Source organism: Eriocheir sinensis, chromosome 67 (genome assembly GCF_024679095.1).
Source record: "Eriocheir sinensis breed Jianghai 21 chromosome 67, ASM2467909v1, whole genome shotgun sequence".
Classification (NCBI taxonomy): domain Eukaryota; kingdom Metazoa; phylum Arthropoda; class Malacostraca; order Decapoda; family Varunidae; genus Eriocheir; species Eriocheir sinensis.
The window spans coordinates 7,078,806-7,091,129 of record NC_066575.1 but is presented as its reverse complement, the minus strand read 5'-3'; positions in this window follow the sequence as shown (position 1 = coordinate 7,091,129).

Genomic DNA, 12,324 nt, shown 5'->3' with positions numbered 1-12,324 from the left:
TCTAACCCCTTCCACCCTACCGCTTCCCTACCGCCCTCCCTCCTTCACTGTGTCCCTCCCTCTCTCCTTCATTCCCAGCCTTCCTTCCTTGCCAGTCTAACCCCTTCCACCCTACCGCCCTCCTTCCTTCCCTCTCTCCCTCCCTCCCTTCTTTCTTCCACCCCTTCCTCCTTCATTCCCAGTCTTCCTCCCGCTCCCTGCCAGATCATCCCCCTTCCTCCCTTCCTCCTTCCTTCCCAGCTTTCCTTCCTCTCCCTGTCCGGCCATTCCCTTCCTTCCTCCCTCCGTGCCCTGCCATTCCCTACCTTGTTCTCTCCCTCTCTCCCTGCTTTCATTCACCTCTCCCTCTCTCCTTCCCTACCCTGCTAAACACTTCCTTTCCTCCCATTCTTTTCTCCCTGCTTCCTTCCTACTCTCCCTCCTTTTCTCTCCCCCTTTCTCCCCCTCAATCTCCCTTTTTTCCCGGTTTCATATCCTCCCTGTCTGTCAACCTTACTCCTTGCATCCTCCCTCACATTTATCTCCCTTCTCCCTTTTGTTTGATCTTCCTGGCTTCCTCCTCCCTTCCCGTTCCTCCTCTTCTCTCGATCTCGCTCTCTCCCCATCTCATTTCTCTCCCCACTCTGTCGGTCTATCATTTTCCTCCCTCCCTCCCTCCCTCCTCTCCTCCATTCTTCTTCCCTCCTTGTCTTCCTCTCTCGTCTCATGTCTCATAACCTCAAACTTTCCTCCATCTCTCATCATTCTCTCTCCCTCCCTCCCTCCCTCATTCTTCTTCCTCCTCGTTCACCAAGATCTGAACTCCTTACTTCTCTCTCTCTCCAGTCCTTCAAATTAATAACTTATTGAAGAGAATTACTTGCCTCTAATCTGCCAGTTCTCTCTCTCTCTCTCTCTCTCTCTCTCTCTCTCTCTCTCTCTCTCCATGTTTCTTCCTTCGTCTTAATCACTTCCTCTTAAGGTACATTTTTCCTCCTCCTCCTCCTCCTCTTCTTCTTTGACTCCTCCTTTTCTTTCTTTCCTTTTTTTTCTTTTTGTTTCTCTTTCTCCTTTTTTCTTTTTCTTTTATTTTTCATTTTTCTTTTAACTTTTCTTCTTTCATTTTTTTCTTTGAACCTTTCTTTCTTTTTTCCTTTTCTTCTTCCTTCTCTTCCTTTTGTCTTCTTTTCTTTCTGTTTTCATCTTTTTCTTCTTTCTTCTCCCTCTTTCGCTTTCTCTTTGTCGTCTTCTTCCTATTCCTCTCCTCCTCCTCCTCCTCCTGTTTTTCTTCTTTTTCTTCTTTCTCTTCCTTTTTCTCTTTCTCTTTATCTTCTTCCTCTTCCTATTCCTCTCCTCCTCCTCCTCCTCCTCCTCCTCCTCCTGTTTTTCTTCTTTCTCTTCCTCTTTCTCTTTCTCTTTATCTTCTTCCTCTTCCTATTCCTCTCCTCCTCCTCCTCCTCCTCCTCCTCCTCCTCTTCCTGTTTTTCTTCTTTTTCTTCTTTCTCTTCCTCTTTCTCTTTCTCTTTATCTTCTTCCTCTTCCTATTCCTCCTCCTCCTCCTCCTCCTCAGATTCACTTCCGGCGCACACAAAAAAAGGGACCAGCCGGTAGGAAGGAGGCCAATCATCCGCCAGGTGTGGGACAGTGACTTAATTTTGGCCCATTTGTGTCGCTCCTCCTTCCCCCTCCCCCCCCCTCCTTTATTAATTTCCACCCCTCCCATTCTCTCCTCCATCCCTCCCCCTCCCCTTCATCTTTTATTTTCCTCCTCTCTTCCCTACCCCCTTCTCTCCCCTCCTTCCTTCTCTTCCTCTTTATCTACCTCTCGCGTCCTCTCTCCTTCCCCCCCTTCCCCTTCCCTTATTAATTTCCACCCCTCCCATTCTCTCCTCCATCCCTCCCCCTCCCCTTCATCTTTTATTTTCCTCCTCTCTTCCCTACCCCCTTCTCTCCCCTCCCTTCCTTCTCTTCCTTTTTATCTACCTCTCGCGTCCTCTCTCCTTCCCCCCCTTCCCCTTCCCTTATTAATTTCCATCTCTCCCATTCTCTCCTCCATCCCCCTCCCCTCCCTTCATCTTTTATTTCCCTCCTTTCTTCCCACCCCCCCTCTCTCTCCACTCCCTTCCTTCTTTTACTTAATAATCTATCTCTCGCGTCCTCTCTCATATCCCTCCCTGCATGTTTCTCTCCCTCCCAATCCCCCTCTTCTCCCTCCTTCTTTTCTTCTATATTTGCCAACTCTCCGCTTCCTCTTCTCATTCTTTTTTTTCCTTTTTTCTTTTAACCTTTCTTCTTTCTTTTCTTCTTTTTTCTTCTTCCTTCTTTTTCTTTTGTTTTTCTTCTTTTTCTTCTTCTTCTTCCTCTTTCCCTTTGTCTTCTTCCTCTTCCTATTCCTCTCCTCCTCCTTCCTCCTCATTCCTCTCTTATTTTCCGCTGTTTTGCCCTTCCCTTTACCTCCCCCTTCCTTATTCCCCACTTCCCCCTTTCCCCCTGCCCTTTCCTCCCCCATTCATCCCCCTCCCACGACAGCGATTGTAGGATAATAGGTGAAAAAAAATTACAAATGAAGGGAGGACTTAACAAAACACTCGGCTAACGATCAGGATAAAAAATAGAAATAAATAGAAAAATACAAGAAAATGAGCTACTGTCTATCTATCCTTCTATCTATCTATCTATCTTCGACGCCCTCTCCAATGTTCTCCGTTCCGTCTCTTCCTCATAACACAACACTAGACTGACGACCAGGAACATGTTAGATGAATAAAGAAGAATATGAAGAGAATAAAGAGGAATAAAGAAGAATATGAAGATAATAAAGACGAATAAAAACGAAATATGAAGAAACAATACTTGCTCACCTCGCAGGACAGGTAATGCGTCAGGTGGCCATGCACGGGACAGGTAACGAATGGGTAGCTCAGGTGAGTCAGTTCTTACCTGTGAAGCGAGAAAAAGAAAGTCAATCTCGTATTCTGTTTGAGGATGATTATATATATTTTTTTTCTGAGGCCACTTAATTACAGCATCAATAAGAGGAGGAAATGGAAGGTGAACAAAAAAGAAAAAAAGTATAAAAACAAAACCAATGCCTTTTCAAACTATATCTAGACAAGTCAATAAGAGATAGCAATCACTAGTAAGTAGTCTTAAGAAGGTAACTACGCAGCGATAAGAGATATGATAACCTTACTCTTATGCTTAATGGTCTCTCTCTCTCTCTCTCTCTCTCTCTCTCTCTCTCTCTCTCTCTCTCTCTCTCTCTCTCTCTCTCTCTCTCTACCCCTCTCTACCCCCTTCTCTCTCTACCCCACTCTCTCCACCCATCTCTCTCTCTCTACCCCTCTCTACCCCACTCTCTCCACCCCTCTCTCTCTACCCCACTCTCTCAACCCACCACTCTCTTTACCCCACTCTCTCTACCCGACTCTCTCTCCACCCCTCTGTTTCCACCCCTCTGTCTCTCACACCCTCTCTCTCTCTCACACCCTCTCTCTCTCACACACCATCTCTCTCTCACACCCTCTCTCTCTACACTTCTCTCTCTACCCCTTTCTCTCTCTACCCGCCTCTCTCTCTAACCGCCTCTCTCCCTCTCCTTCACCACACTCACCTCCCTTCCCTCTCCTTCACCTCACTCACCTCCCTTCCCCCTCCCCCCTCTCACCTCCCTTCCCCCCCTTACCATTTATCTTTTACGTACCACACTTTTGTTGGGTTTAATTCTATTGCAAACTCGAATCTGCCGTGTACCAAGCCATTAAACGCGCGCCGCCATTGTATGTATTAAATCGTTTTAGAAGAGGAGTCGTGAACCGTTCCTTTGGTATTCGATTCTTTTATTCTTTTTTTATTTTTCTATCGGTTTTATTTATGTACTGGTGGTTTTCTGAGCTTAGTGGGATTGAACTCTCTTGTGTGTACGTTATGTGGTGTTTTGTGATCTTTTATCGTATTAATGTCGTAGATTTTAAGGGGTAGTGTAGATTAGGAGCTTGAGGAGGAGGAGGAAGAGAAGAAGAGGAGGAGGAGAAGAGGAAGAGAAGAAGGAATAAGAATGAGGAAAATGAGGAACAAGGATAAAATTAAACATTAGCAAGATGATATTTAGATGATGAAGAAAAAGAAGGAAGAGGAAAAAGAAGACCAAGAAAAAGGAAGAGGAAAAAGAAAACAAAGAACAAAAAGGAAGAAACAGAAGGAAACAAAAATATGGCGAAAGAACAAGAACACGAAGACAAAGAAGAACAAGAACAAGAAAAACAAGAACAAAAAAAACAAAAAACAAAAACATTAAGAAACAGTAACAAGAAAAAGACGAAACAAAAACATGGGGAAAGAACAACAAGAACACGAAGACAAAGAACAACAACAAAAAACATTAAGAAACAGTAACAAAAAAAAAAGACGATAAGGAGGAACAGAACACGAAAAACACCTGCAAGAACAACAACAACGACAACAAGAGAACAAGGCGGAGGAGGAGGAGGATCAGAAGGAGGAGGAGGATCAGAAGGAGGAGGAGGATCAGGGGGTCATAAACAAGGGGATCGGCAGTCATAATCCCGCTATCGACTCTTATCTCCGTGTCCGAGAAGGGAATCCAATAGTCTCCAGTCATATCCTTCACGCTTTACGGCGCAACTCAAAAAGGGATTTCCTATTAATTCTTTTCTCGAATAATTAACCTTTTTTTCCACCCTCCTCGATTCCCTCAACCAGTCAGACATTCAACCAGTCAGCCATTCAGTTAGTCAGCCAGCCAGTCAGCCAGCTATTCAATCGGCCATTCAGTCAGCAAATCAAGTCAGCCAACCAGCCATTCATTTAGCCAGTCAGTCAGTCAGTCATTCAGTCATTCAGCCAGTCAATAAGTTAGCCAGTCAGCCAGCCAGCCAGTCAGCCAGTCACCCAGCCAGCCAGCCATTCAACCAACCCCAAGCCAGTTAGCCAACCAACGAGTCATCCAGTCAGCCAGTCAGTCAGCCAGCCAGTCACCCAGTCACCCAACCAACAATGAGTCAGCCATTCAACCATCCAACCAACCCCAAAGTCAGCCAGCCAGCCAGTCAGCCAGCCAGCCAGCCAGCCAGTCAGTCAGCCAGCCAGCCAGTCAGCCAGTCAGCCAGTCCGCCAGTCATCACGTCCCTAATTGAACCCAGTTGAGTACAATGTTCATGTTCCACGACGCTTAATGTTTTCCCTTTGCTCTTTTTTCTTTCCCGAGTCTTAAGGTTTAACAAGATTTTCTCATCAGAGGCGAGAGATGTGAAATCGGTGAGGGGGGGATGGGGAGAGGGGGAGTGAGGGGGGAGGCGGGGATAGGGGGGGGAGAGGGCATGCGTGTGTGTGTGGGGAGGGGGGATGTATATGGGGGAGGGAGGAGGAATAGAAAGAGAGAGGAAGAAAGAAAAGGAGGAGGAAGGAAGATACTGAAGAGATGATGATGATGATGATGATGATGATGATGATGATGATAAAAGCTTCCTAAAACAAATCATGACCACCAACAACAATAACAAAAAACACTTCATCACCACCATCAATAAATTCCAAGAAGCATTACCATCACCACCTCTCTCTCTCTCTCTCTCTCTCTCTCTCATGCCAGCCAATCAAAATTTCATGTGTGGAAGGAGGCAGGTGTTTGAAGGTGTGTGTAAGCGAAAGAACCAGCGATCTCAGGTGTGGAAAATACAGGTGAGAAGGTGAAGGGTTGTAGATGAGGAAGGGAAAGCGGGAAGCAATATAACAGGTTTGGAAATAAGAAGGGGAAAGAGACAGGTGTATAAAGGTGTGTGCAAGCGAAAAAAACAGCGATGTCAGGTGTGTAAAAAGGAGCAGGTGTGAAGATTAAGGCGAGCGAGGGAGAGAGAGAGGGAGGGCAGGAGGGCGGGAGTGAGGCAGCGATCAGACCATCCAGCCCGCCATCCCGCCAGCCAATCATATGGGTAAATAGGCCGTGATGGGGCTATGAGGCGGTTGATTGTCTTGAGCCGTAAAAGCCGCGTGGAGGAAGCCGATCTTAATTAAAAATGCATGGAGAGCCTTGATGAAAATACGATGACTCGGGTGTTTTGATATCATGAAATTACCCCACAATATTTAATACAGGATGACAAAGAGAAAATGGCCATCCAGGGGCGTCAGAGTCCTTCGTTCAGTCCCACTTTCCATCGTTCACTTGAGGCAGGAAATGGTACTCGATGTGGGTACTCACAGTCGCTTCCACATCACACATCCACTATTCCCAAGGGCCGAAAAGTGGATCAATCGATTTTTCATGAGTGTTCTGTCACGTTCACAGCACAGAAGAAGGGTCGAATTACCACCAGGGTCATAAGGCTACCCATGGAGATGCCTGGAACTCCTACGAAATCGCTGTGTGTTTGGGGGGCCGAAATACATGACCTCATACATCCACTATTTCCAAGGGCCGAAAAGTGGATCAATCGATTTTTCATGAGTGTTCTGTCACGTTCACAGCACAGAAAAAGGGTCAGACTACCACCAGGGTCATAAGACTACCCATGGAAATGCCTGGAACTCCTGCGAAATCCCTGTGTTTTGAGGAGCCGAAATACATGACCTCACACATCCACTATTTCCAAGGGCCGAAAAGTGGATCAATCGATTTTTCATGAGTGTTCTGTCACGTTCACAGCACAGAAGAAGGGTCAGACTACCACCAGGGTCATAAGGCTACCCATGGAAATGCCTGGAACTCCTGCGAAATCCCTGTGTTTTGGGGAGCCGAAATGCATGACCCACTACCTTCGCTCCCTCACCTGTGCTCGCTATACGGTGAGGGCTGAGCGAAGTGCTGTGAAGGCCGCGCGGAAAATGAAACTAATTATCCGTGCCTACTAGATCATTACTAAGATTAATAAATGGTATCAGTCTGACGCCGAATAATAATATGGAGGCGGAGGAGGGTGAGGAGGAGGAGGAGGAGGGTGTGGTACGAGGAAGAGGAGGAGAAGGAGAACGAAGAGGAGAAAGAGTACAAATAAGGGAATGAGAATGGAGGTGAAGAGGGAGAAGAGGAAGACAAGGAAAATGAGGAGGAGGAAGGGGAAGAATACGAGGAAGAGAAGAAGGAAGAGAACGAAGAGGAGGAAGAGTACAAAGAAGGGGATGAGAACGGAGATGAAGAAGAGGAAGAGGAAGACAAGGAAGATGATGGGAGGAAGAGGAAGAAAGAGGACGAGAATGGAGAAGAATAAAGATGAGGAGGAAGACGAAGAAAAAGAAGACAAGGATGGAGACGAAGAGGTGGAAGAGAAAGAAAAATGAGAGGATGAAGAAGAGGAAATGAGGACGAGAACGGAGATGAGGAAAGGGAAGAGGAAGAAAGAGAAGACAATGAGGAGATGAGGAAAGGGAAGAGGAAGAAAGAGAAGACAATGAGGAGGAAAGAGGAAGAAAGAGAGGACGAGAATGGAGATGAAGAAGAGGAAGAGTAAGAAAAAGAAGACATGAGGGAGAAAGAGGAAGAAAAAGATGAAAACGGAGATGATGAGAAAAAAGAGGAAGAAAAAGAAGATGAGTAGGAGAAAAAAGAGGAATAAAGGGAGGAAGAGAAGGGAGATGAAGAGGTGGGACAGGAAGAGAAAGATGAAGAGAAGGAGGAAGATAAAAACGCAAAATAATAAGCAAAGGAAAAAAAAGATAAGAGAAAGAGAAGTAGAAAAAGATGAATAAAGAAACAAAAAAATAATCACATAATATAAAATCGATCAAATAAATTAATAAAGAAAGATAAGAAGAATCAATAAAAAGTTAATTAGTATGTAAAGGTATGTTGATAGTGACTTTTTTTTCCTTCCTCTTGTCTTACCTGTGTGTGTACCTAATCAACAGGTACACACACACACACACACACACACACACACACACACACACACACACACACATTCTAGTTACACGTACTTAGTTTTATGCAAGGACATGGAACACACACACACACACACACACACACACACACACACACACACAAACCAATAATAAAAAGAATACGAAGAAGAAAACGAAGAAGAAGAAGAAGAAGAAGAAGAAGAAGAAGAAGAAGAAAAAGAACAGCAACAACAACAATAACAACAACAACAACGATACCCAAACACACACTAAAAAAAAAAAAAAACGCATTATCGGAGCACGAACGCAAACCCACAAGAGCCATTATACGAAGTAGCGAGTGTTCGTTATACTGAAGACTTCGTTATAGCGATGCAGCGACGCCAAATTTGGGTCTACGGCGATCAGTATATTTTCTTTTTGCGGTGGATTGATTTTCCTTATTTTTTTTACTTATTTCTTATTTCTTTATTTTTTTGTGTGGTACTCGAAGAAGAGGAAGAAGAGGAGGAAGCCTAGAGGAATGAAGGTATTGGAGAAAGGAAGGAAGGAAGGAAGGAAGGAAGGAAATGAAGAGGGGAAGGAGAAGAAAGAGAGATGAAGAGGAGGAGGAGGAGAAAGCATAGAGGCATGAAGGTATTGGAGAAGGGAAGGAAGGTAGGAAGGAAGGAAGGAAATGAAGAGGGGGAAGGAGAAGAAAGAGAGATGAAGAGGAGGATAAGGAAGCAGAGAGGAATGAAGGTATTGGAAAAGGAAAGGAAGGGAGGAAGGAAGGAAGGAAATGAAGAAGGAGAAGGTGAAGAAAAAGAAGAAAAGGAGGAGGAGGAAGAAAATTAAGAAAGGGAAGAGGAAGAAAAAGACGAGGTAGAGGAAGCAAATGAAGACAAGAACGAAAATAACGAATGGGAATAAGAAGAAAAATAATGAGGGGGAAGAAAGAAAGAAAGAAAGAAAGGATGACAGGAAGGAAGAAAGGAAAGAAGGAAAGGAGAGAAGGAAAGGAAGGGAAGCAGGGAGACTGGAAGAGAGGATGAAATAACGAAGGGAGGAAATGAAGAAAGAAAGGAAGAATGACTGAAGAAAAGAAAGGAAACAAAGAAGAAAGAAAAAGAAGAAAAAACGGAATAAAGGGAGGAAAGGAAGGAAGGAAAGTTGGAAAGATGGAGAAAAGAAAAAGTGAAAAAAAAGAAACAATATATTAATTACAGCGACAAAAGATTAAAAATGAGATAAGAAAAGTGTGTGTGTGTGTGTGTGTGTGTGTGTGTGTGTGTGTGTGTGTGTGTGTGTGTGTGTACAGAGATGAATCAGCACCTACCCCCACTACCTCCCCCCTCCCCTCCCCCCTCCCCATCACTCTCCCTCCTCCCCATCAACCTCCCCCCTCTCCATCACCCCACTCCCCCACTTCCCATCACTCTCCCTCCTCCCCATCAACCTCCCCCCTCTCCATCACCCCACTCCCCCACTCCCCATCACCCTCCCCTTCCCCTTCCCTCCTCCCCATCAAACTCCCACCTCCCCCATCACCCTCCCCTTCCCCTCCCCCTCCCCCTTGAAAAAAAAATTGGGTGCATAGAAAAATCAGGTTCCTCCTCCGCGCCAGGTAACTAAGTTGGCAACACTTAATTAGGCAGGTGTGAAAAAGTCATTATATTCACCTGGACGGCCATTATTAGCCTCCCCCTCCTCCTCCTCCTCCTCCTCCTCCGTAAATAATGATCAGTCTGTACTATTGGCTTCCGCGTCTCCTCTTTAGAAGAAAAAATGGAAAATAATTAAGAAAAGGAATTAATGAAGGAAGAACGGAAGGGAGGGAGGGAGGGAGAGATGGAGGGATAAAGGAAGGAAGGAAGGGCGGGATGGAAGGAAGGAAGGAAGGGCGGGATGGAAAGAAGGAAGGAAGAGCAGGATGGAAGGAAGGAAGGAAGGAAGGAAGGAAAATGGATGGATAAACGGTATAAATAACCTAAGAATGGATGGAAGGAAAGAAGCAAAGAAGGCAAAAATAAATGAAAGGAAGATGAAAGAAATAAAAAAGAAGGAAAAAGGAAAAAACGAGAAGAAACCAGGGAAAGAAAAGGGAAACCAAGGAAGAAAGAAAAGGTGGATGGAAGGAAGAAAGGAAGGAAGGAGAAAACAAAAAGATGAATGAGAGGAAATAATGAAGAATGAATGAGCGAAGAAAAGGGAAGAGGAAAGAGAATGAGAAAAAGAAAGAAAGAAATGAAAGAAAAATATGGATAAAAAAAACGAAAAGAATGAAGAAACGAAGGTGGAAAGAACGAAAGAACGGAAAATACAGCGAAAAAGAAGACAAAAAGAAGACAAAGAGAGAACAAGTCAACCATCCTTCTACCTCACAGCATCCATCCTCATCCTCTCTCTCCATCACCTCATCCAAAAAATATAAATAAAAAAATATAAAAAAATCATTATCGACCTTACCAAAAGCATCACAAGGGGAGCACAAAGGCTTATAAAAAGGGGTAATAATGAGTTAGTGAGACCATTAAAACAAAAAAATAGCCCCCCCTCACCCCCCTACCCCTACCCCCCTCTCGAAAAAAAAAAAGCCTTCTGCCCATCCAGGAAAATTAATTATCAGCCTCACCAAAAGCATCGCCCAAGAGGATCCAAGCGCTTTATAAACGGCTAATAAGAGGATTCCCTATCAAGGAGTAGACCACCACGCCTCTATAGGGAGAAGAGGATCATAAACACCTCGACTCGACGCCCCACGGAGGATTAAAGAAGGTATAAATCACGGCGGTCAAGAGCCAAGGGAGGATAAAGAGGGTTCGATCCTCCTCCTTATAGCCACTGTTAATACTGAACCCTCTTTGTGTGTTGAGAGCCACGGGGGAGGGAGGGAGATGGAGGAAGGGAGAATGAGGGAGAGAGGGAGGCAGGTAGAGATGGAGAGAGGATGAGTAACGAAAGGACAGAGAAAGGAAGGGAAGAGAGTAAATAGGAAAGGAAGAAAGAATGGAAGGAAGACAAGACAGAGAGAGGAAGGGAAGAGAATAAAGAGGAAAGGAAGGAAGAAAGAATGGAAGGAAGAAAGGACAGAGAAAGGAAGGGAAGAAAATAAATAGGAAAGCAAGGAAGAAAGAATGGAAAGAAGACAGGACAGAGAAAGGAAGGGAAGAGAATAAATAGGAAAGGAAGAAAGAAAGAAGGAAAGGAAGATAGAAGCAGGGAGAGATAAAAAGAGAGAGAGAGATGAAGATGGGGACAGGGAGGAAAAGAGAAGGAGGAGGAGAAGGAGGGGCAAAGACAGAGAAAGAGAGAGAGGAGGACAGGGAGAAAGAGCTAGAAGAGAAAGAAGGAAGAATAGAGGAAAGAAAGGAGAGAGATGAGGAGGAAAGGATGGGACGATGAATGAAAGTAAGAGAAATGAATGAAAGAAAGGAAGAAAGGAGAGAAGAAAGGAAGAAAGGAAGGATGAAGGAGAGAAAAAAAATGGAGGAATTACTTTGATTTATTGTTTTCGGGAATGAAAGAGTAAAGTGATATATTGAGAGAGAGAGAGAGAGAGAGAGAGAGAGAGAGAGAGAGAGAGAGAGAGAGAGAGAGAGAGAGAGAGAGAGAGAGAGAACAGGCCACACATCTTTATCTCAATCAGGTCCACTTAAATCTGTCTTATTACCGAAGAGACAAAGTGGAGGAGGAGGAGGAGGAGGAGGAGGAGGAGGAGGAGGAGGAAAGAGAGAGAGAGAGAGAGAGAGAGAGAGAGAGAGAGAGAGAGAGAGAGAGAGAGAGAGAGAGAGAGAGAGAGAGAGAGAGAGAGAGAGAGAGAGAGAGAGAGAGAGAGAGAGAGAGAGAGAAGTGAGGGAAGAAAGAGGAGAAGCAAGGGAGAGAAAGAGGAAGAAGAGATAAGGGAGGAGGAGATAAGGAGATAGGAAAGAAAGGAGAGGAAGGAGAAGAAGAGAAAAAGGAAGAAAAAAAAAGGAAGAACTGAGGACACAGAACAAAGAAGAGGAAAAAGAGAGAAAGAGACAGAGACAGAGAGAGAGAGAGAGAGAGAGAGAGAGAGAGAGAGAGAGGTCAAGTGAGGTCAGGAGGGAGACACCGCTATTACCTGCACCTGACGAGGAAGTTACCTGTGATTTGTTGATTGAGTCTCCCACCTGTGGTTAGGAGGAGGAGGTGGTGGTGGTGGTGGTGGTGGTGAGGATGATGGTGGAGGTGGTGTGTATGTGATTAATGTTGCAGAAGTAGTAGTAGTAGTAGTAGTAGTAGTAGTAGTAGTAGTAGTAGTAGTGGTAGAAGTAGAAAGTAAAGAAAAATATATAACTAGAATGACAAAAAAGCAATACAAGAATAAGAAAAAAAAAACTCGACAAATATCTAAAACAAAATAAGAAATAAGAAAAAGAAGAAGAACGAGAAGAACAAGAAAAACAAAAACAACAGACCAACAAATGACATACCAAGAAAAACAACAAGAATATGAACAAGGAAAACAAAAGCAATAACAAAAAC